Genomic DNA, 11,164 nt, shown 5'->3' on the forward strand with positions numbered 1-11,164 from the left:
GTTTGAAGCTTTTTACTCAAATGGTCGAAGAATGAAAGTAATCTTGCTAGATTTATACTTGAACCCTTCTTCTATATAGTTTTCCACAACCTTGTTTTTTAAGATTCCACCTTCCAATGGAGAAATAAGCTCAAAAATGATGCCAAGGCTCAATACAAGTGAGAGGAGGCTAGTTTTCTCAAGGAATGATCTTAAGTTATGGAGGATAGTTATGAAAGGGTTTCCCATAAGTTAGAGTCCTTAAGTAGGACTCACAACATAAGAATTAGGGTTTTGATTTTCCACGATTACGCCGTGAGTAACCTAAGTTACTCCATGCTTAGCCCAAAAGTTACGCGATCCACACTTAGCAGGTTACACCCTGTGTAACTTGGCGATGCCCTGTGTAACTTTCCTACACCCTGTGTAGGACAAAAACCCTAATTTCCACTTCAACCTCAAACAACCATAACTTCTTTGTTACAACTCCATTTTCGGCGTTCTTTATAGGCACAGAAAGGTATTGAAGAGACCCATAATTTATGAAAGAAATCTAAAACATCCCTTAATTCATGAAAAAATGTCACACCCCCAAACCAAGGATGGCGGAAACGTCCGGGGGTGGAGGACTTCATGTATAGTATCATAACAGCAATTGTAATAGTAATTCAAGCAAACACAACCAACATATATATAATTGAAAAAAAAATTACATCATTGTATGAATTACATGTTTACGAATCAATTACAATATGTTGATAAAATATGAAATAGTAGACGCCTTAGCGTCCCATCCTCAAAAGCACTTGATTACCTGTTTAATGATTTCCTGAGAATACAAGTTGTTTGAAAAAGTGTCAACACAAAGGTTGGTGAGTTCATAAGCTTTTCATTTGTAAAAGTAGTATTTGTGTTAGAAAAATCCAATATTTTCCTTAATGTGTAAATGTAGTCTTAAAACCCAAAGACCGAAATGTACAAGTAATTTGTCATATTTATAGTAAAACAATGCAAGTTTAAATCGACATAAACTCGTTAAATTTTAATGAAGTCCCCGTAAATTCCAATGTTTGTTAATACTTTATGTGAGTTTATTATAACCATACTATGACCACGGTTGCCTAAAACGACGTTCTTCAGGCGTCGGAAATGTTATGACATTTGTCACCCCAGACCTATCGGTCTAACTGTTGCATGCAGTTTAGGTGTGGGTTTGTCAAACCCAATATAGATCTATACACAAGTATCACGCTCTCCCTCAAGGAGACTCTGGTTACAATACAGGACTTAATGGTAATTTGAAGTAAATGTCTCACAAAGTCATTAACGGAATTACGTGTTATGAAAACTTGGTACCGTATGGCCGTACCTTGCTTAATGAAAATATCCTTTGTATAAATGTACCCTTTTTAAATGTATGTGTTATGTAATGTATCATAAACTATACCTATTATGGTTTATCAACCAAGGGTAGTACGTGGTAATGTATGCAAACTATATTCAAAATAGTTTATTTAATGTTTGAATGTATCGATTGTACTTTGATTATAATCACTTGTTATTCTTTATATTTTATATGACCAAATCCATTTGTAAACTGATGTGTGTCTAAATATTAAGATAAAATATCATATATTGCAGTAACATATAGTCACATAAAGATATACACCTTGCTCAACATGTTACAAGGTGAAATGAAATTAACAGCAACTTTTCGTTAAAAACAGTTTCTGTTACCGTTCTTAGAAAATTTATAGAAAAATCATCACAGCTCTAAATCCAAATCTGCAAATTTTGAGAGTTTGGAATATGAGTCTAGTTTGTTCGTAAATTTTATCATGATTTTTAGTGATCTCTAACAGAGGTGAAAATGTTCATAATCACAGACTGGTCCGGGTTTGCCTCTGAAATGACAGGCAGTTTTGTAAAAATCACCATTAATTGTAGAAAAATCATTTGGAGATGTGCAAGTAGTCATTTTAAAGCTAAGAGTTTGAACTACTTGCACCTGAAACAGTTTTGAAAACTAAAATTTTTAAGTTGACCAAAACAGTCCGTGATTAACGTCCATCTTTTCTGATGCAATCTGTTAGAAAAAGTTTAATTGTGTTCTTGATGATTTTACTTGTATTCCCCCCTTAAAACTTAAGAAAAACATGTAAATGTATGGGTATGAACTCACCTTATGTGATTTCAGTAGATGAAAGTGAGATAGAGGAAGTGTTCAACCCAAGAACACTAAGAAGATGTCTTGATGATTCGAGAATCTAACACCGAATAAGATGGAATTTGTGTAAGATATCAATGATTTGAGTAGAATGGAGTTTAATAATTATGTGAATGATGAAGATACTTACTAATTGAAGAAAGAAATCCCTGGAGAAAGCCTTGAAGTTCTTGAAGTTAAGAGAAAAGATGAGAGAATTTTGGAGAGTGTTCTTGGTTGCTAAGTGTAGAATGAAAGAGTTTTTATGGAGAATGAGGAGAGAGGATCAATCCTCCAGCTCTTAGAACGTGGGAAGAGCTGGAGATTGGTTGTAAAGGTCCACTAAGGAGACAAGGAGTAGTGGGAAAGAGTGGATGATCATAGAGTGAGGTGGTGGTGGCTTGCTTTTGTCATAAAATAAGGAAAAGCAAATATTCCCTCAATAATTAGTCCAACCACCAATTCTTTTAATACATTTTTATAAAAACCCTGGAGATTTATATATTTTGGGGCCTTAGTTTATAAAATAAAGTTTTGGGTGAAAATCCCACGTTAAAATAATGAAAAACGGAGTTAAAACGAAGTCGTAGTCGAAAAACCGGAAAAATTATGACACGCAAACATGCATGTCGTCTTCTTTTATGACAGGGGCTTCCTTGATACTCATTGCGTGTCCTAAACACGCGAGTCGTAAGTTTACGACAGACAAATGTGTGTCGTCTTCCTTTATGACAGGGACTTCGGTCCTGAAGCTTCAGTTTTGGGTCCTTAAGCCTATTTTACCCCGTTTCAAGTGGTTTTTGACCCAGTTAAGGGTCGGGATGGCCCGAATGATTACAAAAAATTAAAGGAACTTTTGAGAGAGATTTGGGAGAGATTCGGGAGAGATTTGGGAGAGATTTTAATAGAGAGAGGTTGAGTGAAAGAGATTGTGAGAGGTTTCGTTTGTGATCTTTTTGAGTGTCCGGCTTCGCAACGAAAGGTCCATAAACCCCGTTAAGCCATGATTTAGTGTCTTACACAATCCCGATGATTGTGCAATAGTGTTTTATCGCTTTGGTTTGTTGTTTAGCATTGTTAAGGCTAAAATCAAACACATGAACTTTCCAAATGATGATTTCTCATTAAAATAGCGAATTGTATAGTGATTACATAACGTAAACCCTAGCATACAAGGGTTATTGGAGTTGACCGGTTTGACTTGTTGACTTTGAATTGACCGAAATTTGACGGTTGTCACATCATCCCCCCGTTAGAAGGAATTTCGTCCCGAAATTTTCATTTTGACTGGGATTTCAAGAGTTTGGGAAGAGATGTGGATACTTTTGTTTCATCTGATCCTCGCGTTCCCAGGTGAATTCGGGTCCTCGTTTAGCGTTCCAACGTACCTTCGCGATGGGAATACGACTTTGTTTCGTTCGTTTGATTTCCCGGTCCATGATCTCCACAGGTTCTTCCACGAAGTTGAGGCTCTCATTGATCTCGATTTCCTCGAGTGGAATAATGAGAGTCTCATCAGATAGGCACTTTTTCAAGTTCGAGACGTGGAAGGTAGAATGCACATTACTAAGTTCGCGGGGTAGATTGAGTTTGTAAGCTACGGGGCCGATTCTAGCGAGAATCTCAAAAGGTCCTATGTATCTTGGATTCAGCTTCCCACGCTTTCCGAAGCGTATCAAGCCTTTACAGGGTGAGACTTTCAAAAGGACTCGGTCTCCCACCTGGAATTCCAAGGGTTTCCTCCGCTTGTCCGCGTAGCTTTTCTGTCGGTCTCTTGAGGCTTTAAGTCGTGCTCGGATTTGTACGATCTTTTCGGTGGTTTCGCGGATGATTTCTGGACCGGTGAGAGTGCTATTAGAGACTTGCCCTCTAGCTAGCTGTGTATCCCCCACCTCAGCCCAACACAGGGGTGATCTGCATTTGCGACCGTAAAGAGCTTCGAATGGAGCGACTTTGATGCTAGTATGATAGCTGTTATTGTAGGAGAATTCGATAAGCGGTAGATGGGTATCCCATGCTTTACCGAAGTCTATCACACAAGCTCTTAACATGTCTTCCAACGTTTGAATGGTTCGCTCGCTCTGTCCGTCGGTTTGTGGGTGGTAGGCCGTACTCATGTCAAGCCTAGTTCCCAATGATTTTTGTAGAGACTGCCAAAACCGTGAGGTAAATCTACTATCTCTATCGGAGATAATGGATATCGGCACACCATGGAGTCGTACAATCTCTCTGATGTACGTTCTAGTCAGCTTCTCCATCTTGTCGGTTTCTTTTATTGGAAGAAAGTGTGCTGATTTGGTCAATCTGTCTACAATTACCCATATTGTGTCAAGACCGCCCGATGTCTTAGGCAGCTTGGTTATGAAGTCCATTGTTATTCGTTCCCACTTCCACTCAGGTATATCCGGCTGTTGTAATAGCCCGGATGGTTTCTGGTATTCGGTTTTGACCTTAGCGCAAGTCAGGCACTTGCTCACATAGGTAGCAATCTCAGCTTTCATGTTCGGCCACCAGTATAATTTCTTGAGGTCCAGATACATCTTATCCGACCCGGGATGGATGGAGTATCGAGTCTTGTGTGCTTCATTCATGACGACATCTCGGAGTCCACCGAACTTCGGTGTCCAAATCCGGTTCATGATATAACGTGCTCCATCCTCCTTGACTTCTAAGTTTTTATCCATTCCCCTTAATGTCTCTCCTGCCACCTTTTCTGGTTTCAAAGCTTCCAGTTGAGCTTCCTTGATTTGTATGGTCAGGTGGGAATGGATTGTCATTGTTAAGGATTTTACTCGGCGGCCCGAGTACTCCTTCCTGCTTAGAGCATCGGCCACTACATTGGCCTTGCCCGGATGATAACGAATTTCGCACTCGTAGTCATTCAGCAACTCCACCCATCTCCTCTGTCGCATGTTGAGCTCTTTCTGATTGAGGATATGCTGAAGACTTTTGTGATCAGTGAAGATAGTGCATTTCGTGCCGTAGAGGTAGTGTCTCCAGATCTTCAAAGCGAATACCACTGCTCCTAATTCCAGGTCGTGCGTAGTATAATTAACCTCGTGCGTCTTAAGCTGTCTCGATGCATACGCGATAACCTTCCCTCTCTGCATGAGCACACATCCGAGGCCTTGATTCGAAGCATCACAGTACACTACGAAGTCCTCGGTTCCCTCTGGGAGAGACAAGATCGGTGCGCTGCATAGGGCTTGTTTTAACGTTTGGAAAGCAGTTTCTTGATTATTTTCCCACTTGAATATCACACCTTTCTGCGTCAAGGTGGTGAGTGGTTTCGCAATCTTGGAGAAGTTTTGTATAAATCTTCGATAGTAGCCAGCAAGCCCAAGGAATTGTCGAATTTCGGTTGGCGTCTTGGGTGCTGACCAATTCTCGATTGCCTTGATCTTGGAGGGATCCACATGTATGCCTTTCTCACTTACCACATGTCCAAGGAAATCCACTTCTCTAATCCAGAATTCACACTTAGAGAACTTAGCATAAAGCTTCTCCGCTCTTAGCGTCTCTAGCACTTGGCGTAGATGTAGGCGATGCTCCTCCTCGCTTCGCGAGTAGATCAAGATATCGTCGATGAATACGATTACAAACTTGTCTAGGTAGGGTCGACACACTCTATTCATTAGGTCCATGAATACCGCAGGTGCGTTTGTTAAACCGAAGGACATCACCACAAACTCGTAGTGCCCATAGCGAGTTCTGAATGCAGTTTTGGGAATATCTTCTTCTTGAACTCGTAGTTGATGGTAGCCTGACCTTAGGTCGATCTTTGAGAAGAAATTTGCTCCTTGGAGTTGGTCGAAAAGGTCGTCGATTCGGGGCAGAGGATATCGGTTTTTGATGGTGAGCTTGTTTAGTTCCCGATAGTCGATGCACATGCGAAAGGATCCGTCCTTCTTCTTTACAAAAAGGACTGGTGCTCCCCAAGGTGAGAAGCTTGGTCTGATGAACCCTTTGTTCAAAAGCTTGGTCAACTGACTGGACAACTCCTGCATTTCTGATGGTGCGAGGCGGTATGGAGCTCTGGCTACGGGGGTAGCTCCGGGTATTAAGTCAATTCTGAAATCGACTTGTCGTGCGAGTGGTACACCAGGAAGATCCTCTGGGAACACATCCGGGAAGTTACACACTTCGGGGATGTACTTGATGTCTTTCACGTCTTGTTTCTTGTCTACTACATGGGCTAAGAAGGCGTGGTACTCCTTCCGGAGATACTTTTGGGCTTTGATGCATGAGATGACTTGTAAATTCGCACTAGGTTTGTCACCATAGATGAGAAGGGTTTCGTCATTTGGTAGATTGAGGCGAACGGCCCTTTCGTAACATAGAATGTCGGCACGGTGAGGAACTAACCAATCCATCCCGATGATTACGTCGAAGCTTTTTATGGTGACTGGCATCAGGTCAATTTTAAATGTATGGTTGTCTAGAGTGAGAGTACATTCTGAGTATATATCGCTAGTGCTTTCTACTTTCCCATTTGCCATTTCTACTACATAAGTATCCTTTAGTGATTGGGGATTTTGTTCAAGTAAATGTTTATATTGGTGGCTCACGAAACTCCTCTCCGCTCCACTATCGAATAGTACGCATGCATAAGAGTTATTGAGGAGAAACGTACCGGTAACCACCGTGGGATCCTCGACTGCTTCCCCGTGTCCTATTGCCAGGACTCTTCCTACTCCACCAGCACTAGGGGCTTGTGCTTTGGGGCAGTCTCTTTTGAAGTGACCTGCGTCTCCACAGTTGTAGCAGGTCCGGGTTGCCCCCGTACTGGCGACTTGGTTGATTGGTTGAGCCGGCGCTTTACAGAAACGAGCAGTGTGCCCCTTCCTGTCGCAGTTGTTACAGTGCATCTCCCTACAAGCACCATTGTGGTGAAAGTTGCACTTGTTGCACTTAGGTAGTTTTTCCGCATATGGCTTCGGTGGTGCTGGAGTGGTAGCAGTAGTGGCAGCATTAGTGGCAGCATGGACAGCAACAATTTGTTGCTTCTTAGCGGGGTACTGTGCTGGTTGGCTCTTCTTTTCGTTCCAGAACTTCCTTTTGTTGTTTCCCCCTTTTGATTTATCAGTGGTGGTGGTTGTAGTATTATGACCGGCTCGGTGGTCAACAAGTTGTTGTGCCAGCTCCCTGGCACTGTCAAAAGTAGTTGGCCTTGAAGCCAGGACACTACTTTGCACGTGGAGAGACAGTCCCCAAAGGTATCGCTCCACCTTTTTCTCCTCCGGAGTAACCATTGTTGGGCAGAGGAGAGCCAATTCATTGAATCGGGTGGTGTAGGTTTCAAGGTCAGAGCCCGTCATCCTGAGGTTCCAGAGTTCTTGTTCCAGCTTTTGAATTTCACCTCTCGGGCAGTACTCCTTCATCATCAACGTTTTTAGTTCTGCCCAGGTTATGGAGCTAGCCACTTCGAGAGTAAGTGACTTAACCCGGCAGTTCCACCAAGTAAGGGCCCGGCCGGTGAAGGTTAAGGTTGCGAACTTAACTTTGCTCGCTTCGGGGCAGGAGCACACCTGAAAGACTACTTCGGTCTTTTCAAACCATTGCATCAACGTGATGACTCCCCCGCTTTCATTGAAGTTGTCGGGTTTGCCATTTGTGAAGTCCTTGTATGAACACTCTTTTGCACGCCACGTACTGTCTCCGTGGTTAGAGTGTGTAGCTCCCGATCCCGAACCACCAGCTCCGTTGGTCCCTATATGTGACATTGCGGCCGCTACGGCTGCTGTTACTGCAGCCTGGAACATCGCGGGATCAAACTGTGGAGGCGGCGGCGGAGGAGGTGTTGCTGTGTTGCTGGAAGGTCTTGGTCTTCTTCTTGGCGGCATGGTTCTGTCATAAGTCGTAAACCAATGTACTTTTAGTAAAAGTGTATTTATAGGGAGAGAAATCTTTTATACATAAAGTATATTATTACGTTGTTTTCCGGTATGTTTACGACACATACGATTTTATACTTTTTATTGACCCAATACATTGGGTTATGAGGTAAAATGAAAGTATAAAATATTTTTATTATAGTAACACAAAATACTCCTATAGTATTTGTAAATGTTTAGTTTTGAGTTCTTAAAGCATTTAGTTACTTTATAATATTCATCATACTTTTAATGAGAATTTATAAGTCCTTGTCTTACCCGTTCGGCTAACGACCCTCCACCAATCAAGGAAGCGGTGGGTGAGAGTGGACACCCATTAAGTTGCCATTTTATAGGCAACAACCTTATACCCCCCTTATAGACCGGCTTCGTGAATGAGGCGTACTAGCGGTAAGACGAGTTTGTTAGATTTGTTGTCCATCCTGACCATCCCCCGGTATATGCAAGTCAATTCCCGGACAGATATAGTTGATCAGGCTATATCCTTCCCAGACTTGATTTACATATACCAAGGCATACCCATAATGTACAACTCCTCTTCTTTTATTTTATGTTGTTGTAGTTATGACACTATGTGAGCATGTATGCATGTATTTATACCTTTTTAATAAAAGGAATCATTTATTTTCTAAAAGTATATTTATTTGAAAAATGCACAAATCAGAGACTATTAGTCCCAATTGTGTTTATAGTTTGTATATCTTATGTGGTTTGATATACTTAATTCACTATAAACTGCGCTCTGATACCAATCTGTCACACCCCCAAACCAAGGATGGCGGAAACGTCCGGGGGTGGAGGACTTCATGTATAGTATCATAACAGCAATTGTAATAGTAATTCAAGCAAACACAACCAACATATATATAATTGAAAAAAAAATTACATCATTGTATGAATTACATGTTTACGAATCAATTACAATATGTTGATAAAATATGAAATAGTAGACGCCTTAGCGTCCCATCCTCAAAAGCACTTGATTACCTGTTTAATGATTTCCTGAGAATACAAGTTGTTTGAAAAAGTGTCAACACAAAGGTTGGTGAGTTCATAAGCTTTTCATTTGTAAAAGTAGTATTTGTGTTAGAAAAATCCAATATTTTCCTTAATGTGTAAATGTAGTCTTAAAACCCAAAGACCGAAATGTACAAGTAATTTGTCATATTTATAGTAAAACAATGCAAGTTTAAATCGACATAAACTCGTTAAATTTTAATGAAGTCCCCGTAAATTCCAATGTTTGTTAATACTTTATGTGAGTTTATTATAACCATACTATGACCACGGTTGCCTAAAACGACGTTCTTCAGGCGTCGGAAATGTTATGACATTTGTCACCCCAGACCTATCGGTCTAACTGTTGCATGCAGTTTAGGTGTGGGTTTGTCAAACCCAATATAGATCTATACACAAGTATCACGCTCTCCCTCAAGGAGACTCTGGTTACAATACAGGACTTAATGGTAATTTGAAGTAAATGTCTCACAAAGTCATTAACGGAATTACGTGTTATGAAAACTTGGTACCGTATGGCCGTACCTTGCTTAATGAAAATATCCTTTGTATAAATGTACCCTTTTTAAATGTATGTGTTATGTAATGTATCATAAACTATACCTATTATGGTTTATCAACCAAGGGTAGTACGTGGTAATGTATGCAAACTATATTCAAAATAGTTTATTTAATGTTTGAATGTATCGATTGTACTTTGATTATAATCACTTGTTATTCTTTATATTTTATATGACCAAATCCATTTGTAAACTGATGTGTGTCTAAATATTAAGATAAAATATCATATATTGCAGTAACATATAGTCACATAAAGATATACACCTTGCTCAACATGTTACAAGGTGAAATGAAATTAACAGCAACTTTTCGTTAAAAACAGTTTCTGTTACCGTTCTTAGAAAATTTATAGAAAAATCATCACAGCTCTAAATCCAAATCTGCAAATTTTGAGAGTTTGGAATATGAGTCTAGTTTGTTCGTAAATTTTATCATGATTTTTAGTGATCTCTAACAGAGGTGAAAATGTTCATAATCACAGACTGGTCCGGGTTTGCCTCTGAAATGACAGGCAGTTTTGTAAAAATCACCATTAATTGTAGAAAAATCATTTGGAGATGTGCAAGTAGTCATTTTAAAGCTAAGAGTTTGAACTACTTGCACCTGAAACAGTTTTGAAAACTAAAATTTTTAAGTTGACCAAAACAGTCCGTGATTAACGTCCATCTTTTCTGATGCAATCTGTTAGAAAAAGTTTAATTGTGTTCTTGATGATTTTACTTGTATTCCCCCCTTAAAACTTAAGAAAAACATGTAAATGTATGGGTATGAACTCACCTTATGTGATTTCAGTAGATGAAAGTGAGATAGAGGAAGTGTTCAACCCAAGAACACTAAGAAGATGTCTTGATGATTCGAGAATCTAACACCGAATAAGATGGAATTTGTGTAAGATATCAATGATTTGAGTAGAATGGAGTTTAATAATTATGTGAATGATGAAGATACTTACTAATTGAAGAAAGAAATCCCTGGAGAAAGCCTTGAAGTTCTTGAAGTTAAGAGAAAAGATGAGAGAATTTTGGAGAGTGTTCTTGGTTGCTAAGTGTAGAATGAAAGAGTTTTTATGGAGAATGAGGAGAGAGGATCAATCCTCCAGCTCTTAGAACGTGGGAAGAGCTGGAGATTGGTTGTAAAGGTCCACTAAGGAGACAAGGAGTAGTGGGAAAGAGTGGATGATCATAGAGTGAGGTGGTGGTGGCTTGCTTTTGTCATAAAATAAGGAAAAGCAAATATTCCCTCAATAATTAGTCCAACCACCAATTCTTTTAATACATTTTTATAAAAACCCTGGAGATTTATATATTTTGGGGCCTTAGTTTATAAAATAAAGTTTTGGGTGAAAATCCCACGTTAAAATAATGAAAAACGGAGTTAAAACGAAGTCGTAGTCGAAAAACCGGAAAAATTATGACACGCAAACATGCATGTCGTCTTCTTTTATGACAGGGGCTTCCTTGATACTCATTGCGTGTCCTAAACACGCGAGTCGTAAGTTTACGACAGA

General features: G+C 39.9%; 2 long non-coding RNA genes across 2 annotated transcripts; both read right to left on the reverse strand.

Annotated features, from left to right (window-relative positions):
- Positions 1-646: 646 nt before the first annotated feature.
- Positions 647-7,293, reverse strand: LOC145117009 (uncharacterized). Its single transcript, XR_013712426.1, has 2 exons — positions 6,819-7,293; positions 647-808 (listed from the first exon to the last, which is right to left on the reverse strand). It is a non-coding gene; the product is annotated as an uncharacterized LOC145117009 (long non-coding RNA).
- Positions 7,294-8,919: 1,626 nt separating this feature from the next.
- On the reverse strand, positions 8,920-10,864 carry LOC145117702 (uncharacterized). The gene is made up of 3 exons (XR_013712758.1): positions 10,610-10,864; positions 10,435-10,519; positions 8,920-9,081 (listed from the first exon to the last, which is right to left on the reverse strand). It is a non-coding gene; the product is annotated as an uncharacterized LOC145117702 (long non-coding RNA).
- Positions 10,865-11,164: the final 300 nt, after the last annotated feature.

The sequence above is a fragment of the Lactuca virosa genome, chromosome 5, assembly GCF_052849685.1.
Source record: "Lactuca virosa cultivar CGN04683 chromosome 5, Lactuca_virosa_CGN04683_v6, whole genome shotgun sequence".
Lineage (NCBI taxonomy): Eukaryota > Viridiplantae > Streptophyta > Magnoliopsida > Asterales > Asteraceae > Lactuca > Lactuca virosa.